Here is a 17,084-nt window from a genome sequence, read left to right as displayed (position 1 = left end):
TCTCATATTGTCACTGAGCGTCTAAGGGAAACCAATCCTGAATAAAATAATGAGTCTTTAAAAGAATAACTTGGGGAAATTCAAGTCTCTATTCTTTCTGTTGAATGAAGTGATAATACGTTTTATTAAGTTGGAATCATGCACTCTCATAACATACTTCAAAGCACAAAATTGGAGCATTTAAATTTTTTTCCAGCACTTGTTAAAGAGAAAGTCTAAAATAGGCTATCCTGCAAAACATCCTTTCATCCTCACAGTTTACTTGTTCTCTTTCATAATATAAAAGAGATGCATTTGAATATAGCACCAGGAACCTGAAGAATTCATAGTTTATTATGATGATTTATATTTTCAATTATGTTTATTCACAAGTTGACTTATGTTTCTGCTCTCATACTGGTCTTCATATTATCAGTTCAGTTCAGTTCAGTCACTCAGTAGTGTCGGACTCTTTGCAACCCCATGAATCACAGCATGCCAGGCCTCCCTGTCCATCACCAACTCCCAGAGTTCACCCAAACTCATGTCCATCAAGTCAGTGATGCCATCTCATCCTCTGTCTTCCCCTTCTCCTCCTGCCCCCATCCCTCCCAGCATTAGAGTCTTTTCCAATGAGTCAACTCTTCGCATGAGGTGGCCAAAGTATTGGACTTCCAGCTTCAGCATCAGTTCTTCCAATGAACATCTAGGACTGATCTCCTTTAGGATGGGCTGGTTGGATCTCCTTGCAATCCAAGGGACTCTCAAGAGTCTTCTCCAACATCACAGTTCAAAAGCATCAATTCTTTGGTGCTCAGCTTTCTTCACAGTCCAACTCTCACATCCATACATGACCACTGGAAAAACCATAGCCTTGACTAGACAGACCTTTGTTGGCAAAGTAATATCTCTGCTTTTGAATATGCTGTCTAGGTTGGTCATAACTTTTCTTCCAAGGAGTAAGCGTCTTTTAATTTCATGGCTGCAATCACCATCTGCAGTGATTTTGGAGCCCCAAAAAGTAAAGTCTGACACTGTTTCCACTGTTTCCCCATCTATTTGCCATGAAGTGACAGGACCAGATGCCATGATCTTAGTTTTCTGAATGTTGAGCTTTAAGCCTACTTTTTCACTCTCCTCTTTCACTTTCATCAAGAGGATCTTTAGTTCCTCTTCATTTTCTGCCATAAGGGTAGTGTCATCTGCATATCTGAGGTTATTGATATTTCTCCCAGCAATCTTGATTCCAGCTTGTGCTTCTTCCAGCCCAGCATTTCTCATGATGTACTCTGCATATATACTAATTTACAGTAATACTGATTTCCTCTATTCTGTAATTAGGATTATAAAACAGAATAGTTTTTAGTCATCCTTCTTTTGTTCTCTCCAAGTGCCATCATCAGCAATTAAATATAAACCAGAGAGCATGAACTTTGAATAAAATCTTCAGTAAGCTTAGACAGTATTTGGGCAGTCATTTGCAGCTTGTGGAGTGTTAATTATATACCACCGACAGATGATTTGAAGGAATAAGTAAAAGTATGTTCTAATCAAAAACACAAGAATCACCCAGGAGACAGACAATCACAGCAGCATTTCCTAGAATTGAACACATTCGGAATCACTTTTACAATCAAGAATCCTTTGACAGAACTTGGGAAGCCAAGGGAAGTTGTTTAAAAGTTGCTGTGTTCAGACTAAGTGAATAAAGTGGTAGGATGGGATTATTTCCCAGGCCCTTCCCAACACTTGTACTGCAGAGGTGTGGCTACTAAGCTAGCCCAGAGCATCGTATGTAGTACAGAAGGGGTTGTTTTAGTCTGGAGTTAGGAGTATGGGATGGGAAGGCTGCTGTTTTTTTTCAAACAGATTGGAAGGAGTCCATTTGAGGTTCACACATGTATGTTAGTCCTGTGTTTTCTGAGCTGATTTCTTGATAAGATGGGGACAGGGATATATGTGAAGTAAATGTTAATAACGCCTGCCTTCCCAGGTGGTTCAGTGATAAAGAATCCACCTGTCGACTCAGGAGACTTGAGAGATGTGGGTTCGATGCCTGGGTCAGGAATTTCTCCTGGAGGAAGAAGTAGTAGCCACTCCAGTATTCTTGCCTGGAAAATCCCATGGACAGAGGAGCCTGGCAGGCTAGTCAGATAGGACTGAGCACAAATGTTAACCTTAACAAACTATGCTAGTTTCATGTTATTACATGATAAAATATCCCATTGTGTTATTCAGAAGTTTAGGAAAAAAACAACAGAGGTTCTCAGGGGCTTTGGATCACTTGGAGTGGAAGCCAAGGTTACCTTAAATACTGCCCTTAGGTAGTAAATGCTGGGAGAGGACAAGAAGTATTTACCCGATTGTGAAGTCTTTTATATATGTTTAAAATGTAAAAAAAAAGAAAAAAATTTAAAAATTAGTAAATTAAAAAAAAAAATGTAACTTCTGGGAGTTCCCCTGGCATGCAGTGGTTAGACTCCGGGCTCTCAGTGCCTTGGGCTTATGTTCAGTTTGTGATCTGAGAACTAAGATCCTGGAGCCAGCTACACAGTGCTACCCCCCTACCACACCCCAAAGTAACTTCTTTATCAAGGAGAGGTAGACCTGAATGATGAACTTCTTCAAAGCTTCAAGATGATGATTTCTTTATAGTTCTTCAGGTGCATTTACTTGTGAATCCATAGGTTACAATGCACTGCATATTTTAAATATCATGATTCTTTTAGCAACCTAGAGTTAAAAGCAGACTTTATTTTTTAAGAGCACTTTTATGTTCACATCAAAATTGACTGGAAGAGAGATGTCCACATATCCCCTTGGTTTCTACCTACCTCTTCCCCCTCCCCACCTCCCATCCCCACCCCTAGTAAGCCTCTTCCACTGTTAAAATCTTGCATAGAGTGGTACATTTGTTACAATCAACGAACCTATGTTGACATGTCACTGTCACCCAAAGCCCATGTAAAGCCCTAAATATGTAAATTTCATGTCTTTTTGTGAGCCACTGCTTAGTTCAGTTGTTAGAGACAGCGGCACAATGTAACATCTGGAACTTTGATTCACCAGGAGAAGAACAGAATCTATAATTTCTTAAGCTCATTTAGTTTTTATTTAAAAAATGATTATACAGTACGTTATGGTCTCATTTTTAACCCTTATTAACCTTAAGCCACTGCTTCTCTAGAATTACACATGGTTATAGTCTGGTTTATGGTTTCTTAACTAAATGGAAGGCTGGAAATTTAAAATAAAGGAAACTTTAAAAAAATCACCGTTATTTTTATATGAATGGGTAATTTCAATTTTAAAACATTCTGGCCAAAATCCAGTGCCATTAAACTGGATATGTACAAGACTGATTCCTAAGAGACTCTGAGTTTTTAAAATATTAAACATTTGAGATATGTTAAATTAGGACCAAATAAGTAAAATGACTTTAATGTTGTGCAGTGGGTGTTTTAATAATGAAAATGTATAGAATAGGCTTTTAGAAACGTCTAAGGAGTGTCTTCTTGCCCCCTTTGTCCTCACTGGAGCTATGCTGGAGAGAAATGTCCTTTTTCCTCTTATATCTGACAGCTAAGGAGTCCACCGACAGGAGATGGCAAAGGAGAAAGCATAATCTCAACAAGACTGAAATGCTTTTTCACTTTTGATTGTTTAAAAATAAACCTAGGGGAGAAAAAGAGTCATCTTGGGGGAAATTACGTTAAAAATTAAGCAAAGAAACTTGCCCTAGGAAAGTGCTTCCTCTGACACCTGGAAATCCAGGCCTTTCCCCTCACCCCGGGGAAGAAGCCGGAGTAGGAGCGGCGGCCGGGTCGGCCAGGCTGACCCGGGCAAGCGGAAGAGCGGATCCTCGCGGCGACCCCCGGAATCGGGGGTCCCTCCAGCGCCGGGGAGCCCCGGGCCACTCGCCCGGGAAGGGGCTGAACCCTGGGCCCCGGGTCGCTGACAGCCGAGAGAGGGTGAATGCCGTGACGTCTCCGCCGGCTTCAGCTGCACAACAGGAAATGCTCTCAGCCTCCCCCCTTCCTGCCCAGAGAAAAGTGGGGCTCGTGCTCCCGCCGCGCCGGCCCAGACCTAGTTTCTGGGGCGCCCTGAGAAGACACTGACTTTTGCCAAGGCTCCCTCTGAGGAGCCTGCCGGGGGACTCCGTTGTGCTAGAAGGGCGGGGAGGTCGGGCATCACTGGCCTTGGGGAGATCACGGCGCTTGCATCACAGAGAAGCCCTGTGGACCCACCGACCCGAAGCCTTGCGGCGCAGAGTGCTGAATAATGCTGGCTGCAGAGGGCCTGAGCCGACTTGTTCATCGCTTGACAGACTGTACCAACTCTCTTTTCACGAAGCCCTACAGGAAACCTCTCCTTTCACCCTCCTTCTAACTGTCACCTGTTTACTTTGTTGTGGAAGCAAAGATGCGACTGTTCAGTGCAAAGCACGAGCATCCTGTCCTTACAAGACAACTCAGTATTCAAGATTTTAATCGTTGTTTTGTAGGTAGTGAAATCTTGTTTGAAAAAATGCTTATCATCTTGTGAATTTGGAAACAGTACTGTGTCCCTGGGTTTACAATGCTCAAATAATAGATGCTTGTTCCCCTCCCCGCACCCCCCCACTGTTTTTCTTCAGTTTAAAAAGTTGAATCCAAGCAAATCCAACTTTTTAAATAGCACGTGTTTTACTTTGCATTAATGATCTTTCAAGTTACACTTTAGAATCTATGTTTAGTATTAATAGTCTGTTATTTAGTAACATGAATTTAAATGTGTTTTATATACTAATGAGCATGATAAAGAAGGGTAATATCAGCCGGGTAGTCATCATTGAGATTACTTCTCTGCTTGACTCATGAATAGGCTTTGTAATGGAAGATTGTTCTTTTGGCTCTACAGCCAAAATGCCAGAGTTCACTGGGAGGTCTGCTTAGGTTTCTTATATCAAAGACTTGACAGAGAAAGGATTTAACAGATGAAAATATGATTTAGTAGTTCACAGTAAACGTAGAAAATCACTCTAAATGGGGACATACACTGTTAACATGTTTAAGTTAAACTGACTCACAAGGCTAATGACTGACCTATGCTTTTATAATTATTGCCTGAATATTTTCCTGTAAAAGAAGTCCCCATGGGGTCATTAGATGTGTATATAGTACAATGTCATTTCCCTTGGGATGCTTTCAGCTGATTTATGCAATAAGGAAACTGCAGAGTATTTGAGTACCCTTGGAAGAAGAGCGGTAGATTGCAACATTATATCTTTTTTAGATAGCTTGTTGCTTTGACGGAATATAACATAAATACCCTGTCTTTTTACCATGTGAACCTCATTCAAGTTGTTTTCATAGCACTCTTATTTGGTGGTGAGATGTGCAAAAATATTTGTACAGATATTTTCAATGACTCTGTAAAGGAAATAAAGTTAGAAGTTAAGAACAGAGAACTTGTGACTGTTCAGTATTATGCCAAAGAGAGTGGACTCCATTAAAATTTACTCTCAATAACTAAATGGATTCAAGGGGCAAACGAGATGGTGTGAGAGAAAGTGTCTTGTAAAACTGAAAAGCAATACATTAATGCAAGATTGGTTTTTTTATATGATTCTTTTTCCCTTCTCTCCCCAATAATAAAATTACACAGAAGAAAATTTTGATATAACAAAGACAACTGTTAAACTGGAAATTGGTCTCAAACTTTTGTGGCCACAATATAGTTGGGTTTCCTTCACCATGCTTATTTACTTTATAATAAGATTTAACAGCTTTAAAACCCAGCTTGGCCATTTACAACACTGGTATTATGAATGTATTTATTTAGCACTATTAATATAAGGATCAATTACTCCAGATCTGTATTAAAAATAATCCTCAGTTTTTATTCAGCATCTCACTGGAGGTGCTAAGTCGGAACCTTAGACACATTAATTAAATCCTGTAACAACACAGAGGTTAGCCTGCTGTTTTCTAAAAACCACTGTGTGAAGAATTCATATGGACTGTACATAGAATCTGAATTTTTATATCAACACATCAAATCAACACGTCATCTGTGATTCTGATACAGATGTAAAACTTGATTCATATAGGAGTTATAAATAGATATACTTTGGGGGATACATTCTACTTTTTTTGTGGCAGAAGAATTTTGTGTCTGTATAGTAACGAAAACTATAATTCTGAGTAGGGTGGGTAGAAGAATAAATTGTTTCTCAGCTGAGAAGGTTGTGCTTCTTGGAGGAATATCCTAGACTAAATGCGATCCATTATATCTCAGAATCATGATTTGAAATAGCTTGAAAAGTATTTTTAAAATAATTGGTTTTGTACTGTATGCTTTGCCCAGTGAGTTTCACCAGCCAGGGCAGAGTTTGTCTTGTCCCCGCTGATTTCCTCAAGGCCTAGAGCAGTGCCCCAGTCAGGGCAGATGCCCAAGGCATGGGTGCCCAGTGAAGATACTAAGATGCTATCTCTACCTGTCATGTTTTAGACACTGTCTCCTGTCCCTGGGTCATAATTTCAGAGTCCTCTTTTTATTCAGTGGTTTGAATTCAGCAAATATGAGACAGTATTTGATTTTCTTTCAATGAATTAAAAACATAGAGTAGATGCACAATAGGCATTTAGGAAGTTGAAAAACGTTGAAAGAAGCATGATGTTTAAGCAATACTGTCTTCCTGCGTGCTTTGTTTACTGTTCTAATCATTTGCAGCTTTCCTTTTCCATCTAAGGAGAATCATTTTTTTAAAAATGCTTATTGACTACTGATTTACAAAAGAAGACATTTAGTGAAGCAAAAGATCAGTCCACTTGAATTTGGACCATTTTTATTAGCCCTTATGGAAAAGGAAATAGCAACCCACTCCAGTATTCTTGCCTGGAGAATTCCATGGACAGAGCAGTCCGTGGGGGTCCGCAAAGAGTTGGACACAACTGAGTGACTATCACTCACTATTAGCACTTAACGCTAAGGCGCTACATACCGGTTTGAGATCCAAAGATTCTCTGAGCTCTTAAACATAATTTCTCTTTGACCATTCATTGCCTAATAGGATCTTTGATGTTGGGTTTGAACCTTTCTGGAAATGGGAATTGTGGATTAGAAGCCCATGGCTTTACTTTCAGTGCCTAGGATGGTGCCCAGCATAGACTCTATGGGCTCCAGAGGACCAACTTTGTACGTAGGCATGTGATCTGTGCAGTCCCCAGGCCCCCGGCTTAGTTTAACACTCTGTTGTCTTAAAATTCTTACTTTTTGAACAAGGAACCTTGTAGTTTTGTTTTGCATTGGGCTTTGCAAATTATGTAGCTGATCTTGGTGCTTATAAATATTTATGACAAAATGAGTGACTTGACTACAGGATTTGGAAATTTAGATATTTTAATCCTGAAAGCATTGGCTTGATGGTGAATTTTAGTTTCCCTGTCTGTCTGAGGTGCAGAGAATGAAAAACAGACTGGATTCCATCCAATAAAGTATCTCAACTAGAACATTAAAAAAAATGTCTTCTCCAAGGTGTTCAATATAACCTCCTGGTGGGGTTGAGCTAAGTAAAATTTCTGATAGAATGTGGAAATTGAAGCTCACATAATGGGAAATATAATAGGTAGTATCATCTCTGTATTTTATTCTTTTCTTTATAGTCTCAGCTATTTTTTGATTTGTGTTTTTTTTTTTAACTCAGCTTTCTGTTGTTTTTTATTGTTTTGAAAGTAGCTCTTTGTGTAGTTTTATTTATTTTTATTTATTATTGTTATTATTATTTTTTGGCCACACCCCATGACATGTAAGATCTTAGTTCCCTGACCAGGCATCGAACCTGTGCCTGCTGCATTGGAAGTGCAGAGTCTCTATCACTGTACTGCCAGAGATGTCCCAACTATTAACTTTTAATTATTTGTCCCTATTATCAATGATGCAATTATTCATGAGTATTGATTTATTGATAATACTCAGTATGTTAGATATTGGGCAGAGTTTATATTAAAAGGTGTTTCTTTGTTCTCTGGCAGAGTATGAATGAGTATATAAAATAATGGAAGAAGGTACATGATAGTGGGAGGAACAGGCTGTGGTCATCTCGTCCTTCCTTTGCCTCCAGAAGCAAGTTGGTCTTAACAAAAACAATCTATATTTAAAGCTCTCCAGGGATGTAAATTGCATCATTTTTGTTGAGAGCCGGTTCTGTTGCTTAATCAGATTTATGGCTGGAAAAGAGGCAGTATAGAGCATGATCAGGAGTGGGGGTTTCAGAGCTGGGCTGTCTGGGTTTGAATGTTGCCTCAGTGACTTTCTGTTTGTATGACTTTGGGCAAGTTGCCTCACGTTTCTTAGCCTCAGTTTTCCTCACCTGTACAACAAGGATAATTCCTAAAATGGATTTCAAATGTTGTTCTAAGATTAAGTGAATTAATATATGTAAAGTACTTGGTCTACAGGAGGAAATTTTAAAAAGTCTACTTATTTCCTTGTTTATTTAATGTTATTTACAATATTATCAAATAATAACTGAAAGCTTACATTGATACCCTCAAAGACATCCTGATCTCTGAGGGAACTGACTTATAATCTAAGGATGAGGATATTGTGGAATGAATGTAAAAATAGAAGGAAGTAGAGGGTGATAAAGTCTAGAAGGAGCCCTAAGCTGTCCTTGGGGCAGGGGTGCAGGGACTATTCTCTCAGCTGCTCTTCCGGGGGTCAGTAGGTCACTAGAACAGTGTGGGGAGGGTTTGAGAATGCATGGGGGAGTGTGGGGAATCCCAAATAGTTTAGTGTGGCTGGAGTTTAAAGGACAATTGGGAGACCATGTAAAACATGGTAAACTGAGCCAGGCCATGAAAATATGGACCAGAGATACAGGAGAGCAACCAGAAAAATCTCATTGTAGGAGCCAGGCTTTCCCCAAAGAGAGAGAGAGTGTCAGTACCAAAGGCTGTGGACACTCAAAGGAAAATAAAAACTCAAAAGTGATTTAATAACTACGAGATGGCTGGTGTTTATTTTTGTCTGTCATTTGCTCTGTAGCGTGAATGACTATTTAAGCCCCTAGTATTGGTGAGTGTAGGGGAGACATTTAAATTAGACACAGAAGTTTCTGACTTAAAGAGGATTAAATCCTTGAATTACCAAAAGAAGTTTTACAATCTTTTTTTCTCTAATGTTTTCAAATTAGGATAAACCACAAGCTCATAGTTAATTCATGGCCCCACTCCATTGTCATTTCAGCTGGGAGAGGGCAATAGAGCCTGTTTATCATTCTAACTTTAGAATCTAATCATGTTTTTAGTTCGTATTGGTAACTAAAAAATAAAAATATTGAATGCCAGGCACTTTTCTAGGCACTTTTCTATGTATTAATTAATTTAATCTATTTCTATATATCTTTATCTCTTTTAGTTAGGCAGGGCTTTTAGTCTCATCATTTTATAGGCGATACAACTGAAGGACAGAGAGATTAAATATCTTATCCAAGGTCACAAAGTGGTGTGCTTTGGAGCTTCTGTTTAGCAGACAGTCTGAATTCAAACCTCAGACACACCCCTTTATCATGACTACCCCTCCTGCTTCCTTACTGTGGCTCGTTGCACAATTTGCTGGATACATGGGTGAATGAATGAATGAATTACTGAAAAGGATAGATTGATAATTACTTTTATTTAGGTTAGTCAATCTGACTAAAAAGTCTTTCTTCCTGTTAGTGGTAAGTTTCTTTTCTTTTTCTAAGGGAAGTTTATTCTTTCATTATTTCAAACAATAATCTGTCTGGTAAAGTCTTGGAAGTTTAAGATGTACTTGGGAATTTGTTTCTTGGTAGTTGGGGAATAGCCAAATGAGTTCTCCTTCTGGTGTTGGGTCTTGGGGAGGCAGGGGGGGCGGTGTGTCTCAGTTTGTTAGTGGTGGTAATCCAAAACGTGATCATGCTATCTGGGTCGTGCAAGACTGGAACTCCCCGGGAAGTGGTGGTGCTGTGAGCCCCTGGCCTCAGGCCAGCTCCGAGTGCCCTGAGCTTTGGAAGTCAGGACTCTGGAGATACCAAGATAACGATGTGACAAATAAGTAGCAGAATGTGACAGAAGGGACATTATTCTTATGTTTGTGACTTTCTTTTTAGCTGTAGTTCTCTGACCTTATGTAGCAGTTATGCAAAATGGTCTATCATTCTTACTTTTGGAGATGAAATGAGTGTGAAAGGAAAGCATTTGCAGGACCCAACAGAAAATTTGCCTACTGTGTCTTTACAGTGAACAGAATAGTTTCACAGGATGAAACTTAATCTCCTACTATAGGAATACTTTTTAAAAGTTTATGTTTAAAGATATAAAAATGTGTTTGAAAGGTCTCTGATTTTTATCTAGAATAAAGAACACGTAGAGGGTTTTTTTTTGTCTGCAGGAGAGCATGGCAGCCCACTCCAGTATTCTTGCCTGGTGAATCCCACGGACAGAGGCGCCTTGGCGGGCTACAGTCAATGGGGTCGCAAAGAGTTGGACACGACTGAAGCGACTTAGCATGCACGGGTTTTTTTAACTCCTGTGATTTCATCTGTGAATAGATAATTCCTTCAGACATTTCTGCCTCCACTGAGGACCAAGATTCTTTCCTCTTTAACATTACTGACCAGTGTGGAGCTGGCATACATTTATCGATGTTATTAATCTTAAGAATAGTCATTCTAAAATATGAAAGGAACAGAGTGAGGAGTATGGCAAGGTATTGTTTTTTACACTAAATCTGATTATCAATATTTAAAAATGTACCTTTACTGTCCTCGCATAGATGATGGATATTGTGTTTTATTTTCTAAAACTTAATAGGTTTGAACATGGAGTTATTCATAGAAGGCAAATAAGAGGAAATTTATAAATTTGGGTCTTTGAATAGAAGAGTAATAAACTTATCCATCCTATAAACTGCATTATAACATGTGCTTTATTAAGAGCAGTGTGACTTAAAAAAAAAGACCTGTATGTGAGATTGTAAGATTACTGTGGACCTAGATTTACTTAGGAGGTATTTGTAGACAGTTCCTGATTTGAGCTGCCACTAATAAAGTACATTCCTGACCTCACCGATGAGACTCTAGAAAGATTCACTTTTTGATTTTTTAAAGCACAATTATGAATCAACTCTTAAAACATAAAGCTCTGATATGGGTGAATCAAAGCACTGTCATCAGGAAGAGGATAGAGGATGTTTATATATTTCACACAAAGTGCATTTAATACTATTATTTTTCTACTTTTCCTTTTATTTACTTTATTTAGATCTTTCGTCATGAAAAAAAAAGAGTTGAGCTGATTTACTTTATAATGTTTGAGAGTTCTTTTTGCTTGTGTTTTTATAGACTTAAATTTTTTTTAAATATTGCAAATACACTAGAATTAAGAAATCCAGTGTGAGTGAGTGAAAATGTCATTAAACTAGGTAGAATTTGGGATAGATCAGTGACTTGGAGTTAACAAAGACATTTCAATCAAAGCAGAAGAACATGTTTTAAAAATAAAGCAATCTAAATTGTATGACTTAAAAGTAAAATAGTATGTAAGGAATTATATACCCTGAAGAAACACATGAATGTGTTAACTACAGATATTTATATATATATTTTTAAATCATGGTAGGAATGACTTAATCTGAGACTTCAGGCTGTCTCAGTTAAACTGCTCTTATGCCGTCATCGTTTTCAAAATTACTGCAACCTGTATGTGTCAGTTTGTTTTTACATCGCTTGGTCGTGGGAAAAAACATTTTTGTAGGTTAAGGCTCTTTCATTCATTTATTTCCCCCATACTTACAATATAAGAAGGTGTTAGTTCTCTAAAATTGAAGGAACATTGTGTTTATTGGTGAATAAGGACTTCTTATAGAGTGTTCTATTTTTACAGCTGTGCTTCATGGTATCATGTTCCAAAGAGGTCAGCTGGGCATGACCTCATGGGCATGAATCTTGAGGAGACGATTCTGAAACAGCTATAGGCCTGCAGAGTTGAAAGGCAATGCCGAATGCCCAAATGCTATTGTCCTAGGGAGGCATTGACTCTGTTAATGCTTTAGTAGTTTGTTTTTTAAGTAGCATCTAAATTCAAAACTGAATCCAAAGATAAGAGGATCAGGTAGGGTAAGACCCAGGAGGATGTAGCTAGTGGGAAGTAGGATTTGCATCTGTGAAAACTCTCAGTACTGTTGCAGTTTTAATTCTGAGTTTGCTTAAGAGAAGAAATAAATAGGAAGGTGAAGAGGAGGGCAGAGGGGGTTGAAAGAAGAAGGTATTGAAAAGGGGAGGAGAGAGACTATTGTGGTAGTTTCATTTCAGTACTATCAGTGTTCTTGCTAAAATTATAGAAGAATAGTATGGTTTTCAGAATGTGCATGAAGCTGTTTGAGAAACAGAATTTATTTGATGTGCAGATATGATTATTTGGGGGATATTGCTTAGCATTGTCCTTTGTACAGTCGTGGGCAAGGTTTGAGGCTGCTGTTGGGTACACATATCACTAGAAATTGTATCTAAGACTCCCACTAAATGAAGTAAAATCTGAATTACTAACATTTCCCCATCGTTTAGAAAAGATATGTTACATTCTCTTTTATCATCACTGTTAACAAGAGTGAAATTTGTCAGTTTGGAGTTCACACGCATTCATACTTGTTGCCATCTGCTGTGGGTGACTGTTACATGGAAGCCATTTCAGCTGGCATTTGCTGTCCCTTCTCAGCACCACATCAAGGCATGCACTCAGGAAATTTTGAGGAAAATGTTTTAATAGGGCTGGAGTGATAAGTCACTCATTTTGGCAATGTAACATCAGCACTTTATTTTTCTATTATTAAGCATATTTTATTTTTCATATAAAATAGATCAATAATCCTGGAGAAGAAAGAAATTGGTTGCAAAACTTAGAGTATTTCACAGACAGAACCGTTACTTTCACTTACTCATATGTGGACAATTAGAATAAGCATACGAAAGAAGTTAACAGCTAATTAGAGGTGAAATTTTTAGTGACATATATTAATCATTGTTTATGGCAGCCTAAGTGTTAACAATAGCATATTAGAACACTGGAGTGGGTTGCCATTTCCTTCTCCAGTGCATGAAAGTGAAAAGTGAAAGTGAAGTCGCTCAGTTGTGTCCGACTCTTAGCGACCCCATGGACTGCAGCCCACCAGGCTCCTCCGTCCATGGGATTTTCCAAGCCAAGAGTACTGAAGTGGGGTGCCATTGCCTTCTCTGACATTAGAAGAAATATGTTTGAAATCTAGTTTACCTAAACTATTGCCCATATTTTTGTATGTCCACTATGTTAGAATAGAAGTTTTAGAAAATTAAAAAACACTGTATATGAAGAAAGAATTTGCATTAATATATGTTAGACAATTAAAATACAGTAGCTTCTTTCAACACATATATCATGTTTGTTTACTGTTTGTTATTTAGCCAATATTTTTGAGTGTCTGTTATATGCCAGACAGTGTTCTAAGAGCTGGAAGTACAGCAGGAATAAGAAAGGCATGGTTTCAACCTTTGTGGGGGACACCCATCCATATTAATCCAGTATTCATATGGATCTATAATTATATACTATGCTTAAGTGCTACGCTGTAGATGAGTAAGGTGTGAGGAGAGAGGAGAATGGGGCAGCTTTGTCTTTTGGGCAAAGTCAAGGAATGATCTTCTGAAGGTGGGGTGTGTTGAGCCCAGAGTGACTGATGAGGAGACATTTACTAAGTGAAGGAAGTTCACGGGTTATAGCTCATTCGGTGAAGAATCCGCCTGCAGTGCAGGAGTCCGCCTGCAATGCAAGAGACTCAGGTTCGATTCCTGGGTCTGGAAGACCCTGGAGAAGGAAATGGCAACCCTCTCCAGTATTCTTGCCTAGAAAGTCCTATGGAGAGAGGAGCCTCGGTGGGCTACAGTCCATGGGGTCGGAAGAGTCGGACATGACTTAGCGACTGAACCATCACCAGCAGGTAGAGGGAGCTGCTTGCACGTTGGCCCTGTGATGGCTGGGACCAAGGGTCCCCTCAGAATCAATGAAGCACTGCCATGGCTGGAGCACCTTCAAGAGCAGGGCAGGTGAAGCTGGGAGAGTTGGTGGGGCCATTGTATGCAGAGCCTTAGTTTAAGATATTGGTCTTTATCCTAAGATGAATGGAATGGAAAGCCTTAGAGGGTGTTTGAGCACGAAGATGAAAGGGTCAGATTTGCTTTATGAATATTACTCAGTCTGCTGCAGAACAAACTGGAGGACACCATGAATGGACCTGGAACTAGTTAACAGGCTATTGCAGTAATCTAGGGAGTGTGTTGTTACACTGGATTAATGTACTACAGTGGAATGATGAAGATGGAGAATGGGGACAAGTGGGGAGATTTGAGAAATTTCCCTGGGGAGAAATAGATCTGATGGTAGTTTGGATATGGAGAATGAAGGAGGGGAAATAGACAAGAATGAATCCTGTGTGAGGCCCTTGCGCCTGAAGGAGCAGAGTTGCCATCCATTGGCATGAGAAGAGCCTGGTTTGAGGGAGCCATGACTTTAGTTTTGGGATTTGTTGAGTTTAAAATGGCTTTGAGTTATCTAAGTGGACTTGTAAGTAGCCAGTTGAATATGTAGATACAAAGGAGAGGATAGGAGACAGAAATTTGGGAGCCATCAGCAGGTAGACTGTAATTGAATTGGGGTAGATGAGAGGATATAAAGGAGGACATTTAGTAAGAAAACAAGTCCTGGGACCACCCCCTGAGAAACGCCAACTTTTAAAGACCTGAGACCAGAGGACAAACCCACAGAGAAGATTAGAAAGGGCTGGTCAAAGTAGAAAGACAGCAGTGAAGAGACCCCAGTGTCACAGCCTCTTAAATGAGGAGAGATGTTAGTTTCCTGAATGTTAGTGAAGTGGCACAAACTAGGTGCCTGAAAATAGCAGGGATTTATTTTCTCACAGCTCTGCATGTTAGAAGTCTGAAGTCAAAGTGTGAACGGGATTGGTTCCTTCTGAGGTCCAAGAGGAAGAATCTGGTCCATGCCTCTCTCCTAGCTTCTGGTCCAGGCCTCCTGTTCTTGTGGGTCCTTGGCTGGTTAGATGCATCACTCACATGATGTTCTCTCAGTGCCTCTGTGTCTTCAAATGGCATCTTCTCATAAGACCACTAGTCATACTGGATTAGGGTCCCACTCTACTCCATTATCAACTCATCTTAACTAATTATATATGTAGCAACTCTGTTTCCAAGTATGGTTGCATTCTGAGATCCTGGGGTTCGAGCTTCAACATCTTTTTTGGGGGGGAGGGGTAGCAATTCAGATACGAACGTAGGGACCCCATGTAAGACCCTATAGGTAAGCCAGTGACCATCAAGACAGAGTGCCCTTTCTTACATAATATTTTGGTACAGGTCGTATTATTCTGTCCAGTGAGGTCCAAGTAAAGTGAATACGGTAGCTGAGGTGATGTGAGGGTGGGAATAGAAAGAACAGGGGATAAGATGGGGAAAGCGTCTTAGAAAAATGAAATTTAAGGTGCGCCTTGACAGATGGGGTTTAGGATTTATATTTGTGGACAGTTGAGAAAATCTGGGAGAGAATTATTGGGGACAAAATCTGCACAAAATCTTGATTTGGAAAAATGTCCCCAGCCTTTAAGAAGTAGGGATCTGTTATAATAACATAGCATTGAAGAGCCATGCACCTAGCTGTTTCCCTTCCTATAAACTGTATTGGATGTTTTGTGTGTTTCAGGGAGTCTTGTGGCATGAATAAGGCTGGGTTGTACTTTCAGTTGCTTTAGTCAACAGCTATTAATACTTACCGAGAGAACTTACTATGTGCCAGGCACAGTGCCAAGTGCCTGCCTGTTCAGTCGCTCAGTTGTGTCCGAGTCTTTGCAACCCCGTGGACTCTAGCCCACCAGGTTCCTCTGTCCATGGGATTTTCCTGGCAAGAATACTAGAGTGGGTTGCCATTTCTTCCTCCAGGGGATTTGCCTGACCTAGGCATTGAACTTGCACCTCCTGCATCTCCTGCATTGGCAGGCGAATTCTTTACCACTGAGCCACCTGGGAAGCCAAGGGCTGGGGATAAATCAGATTTTAATGAGGTATTTCACCATCCCTTCCAACACCTCTGCATTAACCATCATTCTAACACATAGTTTTGGTTAATAATAGGATTTTATCTTATGACTGCATCCATTTCTAGAGTCATGAATTTAATAATCATAACTAATAATAATTGTACACCTTACTCAAGACCAAGCACTATTCTCAATACTCGAACCACATTTAAGGATTGAAACTTTACCAAAACTCTATGAATTAGGTTCTACAGTACTTCATAGACATTAAGGTGCCATTACTTGTAAGATGGCATTTAATGTACCTCTAAGAAAGAACATGGGTAGAAAGTGAAGAGGAACTCAAAAGCCTCTTGATGAAAGTGAAAGTGGAGAGTGAAAAAGTTGGCTTAAAGCTCAACATTCAGAAAACGAAGATCATGGCATCTGGTCCCATCACTTCATGGGAAATAGATGGGGAAACAGTGGAAACAGTGTCAGACTTTATTTTGGGGGGCTCCCAAATCACTGCAGATGGTGACGGCAGCCATGAAATTAAAAGATGCTTACTCCTTGGAAGGAAAGTTATGACCAACCTAGATAGCATATTGAAAAGCAGAGACATTACTTTGCCAACAAAGGTCCATCTAGTCAAGGCTGTGGTTTTTCCTGTGGTCATGTATGGATGTGAGAGTTGGACTGTGAAGAAGGCTGAGCGCCGAAGAATTGATGCTTTTGAACTGTGGTGTTGGAGAAGACTCTTGAGAGTCCCTTGGACTGCAAGGAGATCCAACCAGTCCCTTCTGAAGGAGATCAGCCCTGGGATTTCTTTGGAAGGAATGATGCTAAAGCTGAAACTCCAGTACTTTGGCCACCTGATTGGAAGAGTTGACTCATTGGAAAAGACTCTGATGCTGGGAGGGATTGGGGGCAGGAGGAGAAGGGGACGTCAGAGAATGAGATGGCTGGATGGCATCACTGACTCGATGGACGTGAGTCTGAGTTAACTCCGGGAGTTGGTAATGGACAGGGAGGCCTGGCGT

General features: G+C 39.8%; 1 protein-coding gene across 20 annotated transcripts in view; it reads left to right on the top strand.

Moving 5' to 3' along the window:
* Nucleotides 1–17,084, top strand: part of HIVEP2 (HIVEP zinc finger 2) — a 220,818-nt gene that overhangs the window by 20,356 nt on the left and 183,378 nt on the right. The window lies entirely within an intron of this gene.

The sequence above is a fragment of the Bos indicus genome, chromosome 9, assembly GCF_029378745.1.
Source record: "Bos indicus isolate NIAB-ARS_2022 breed Sahiwal x Tharparkar chromosome 9, NIAB-ARS_B.indTharparkar_mat_pri_1.0, whole genome shotgun sequence".
In the NCBI taxonomy this organism is placed as follows: Eukaryota; Metazoa; Chordata; class Mammalia; order Artiodactyla; family Bovidae; genus Bos; species Bos indicus.
The sequence above is the reverse complement of the archived record's forward strand: the minus strand, read 5'-3'. Positions and strand labels throughout refer to the sequence as shown.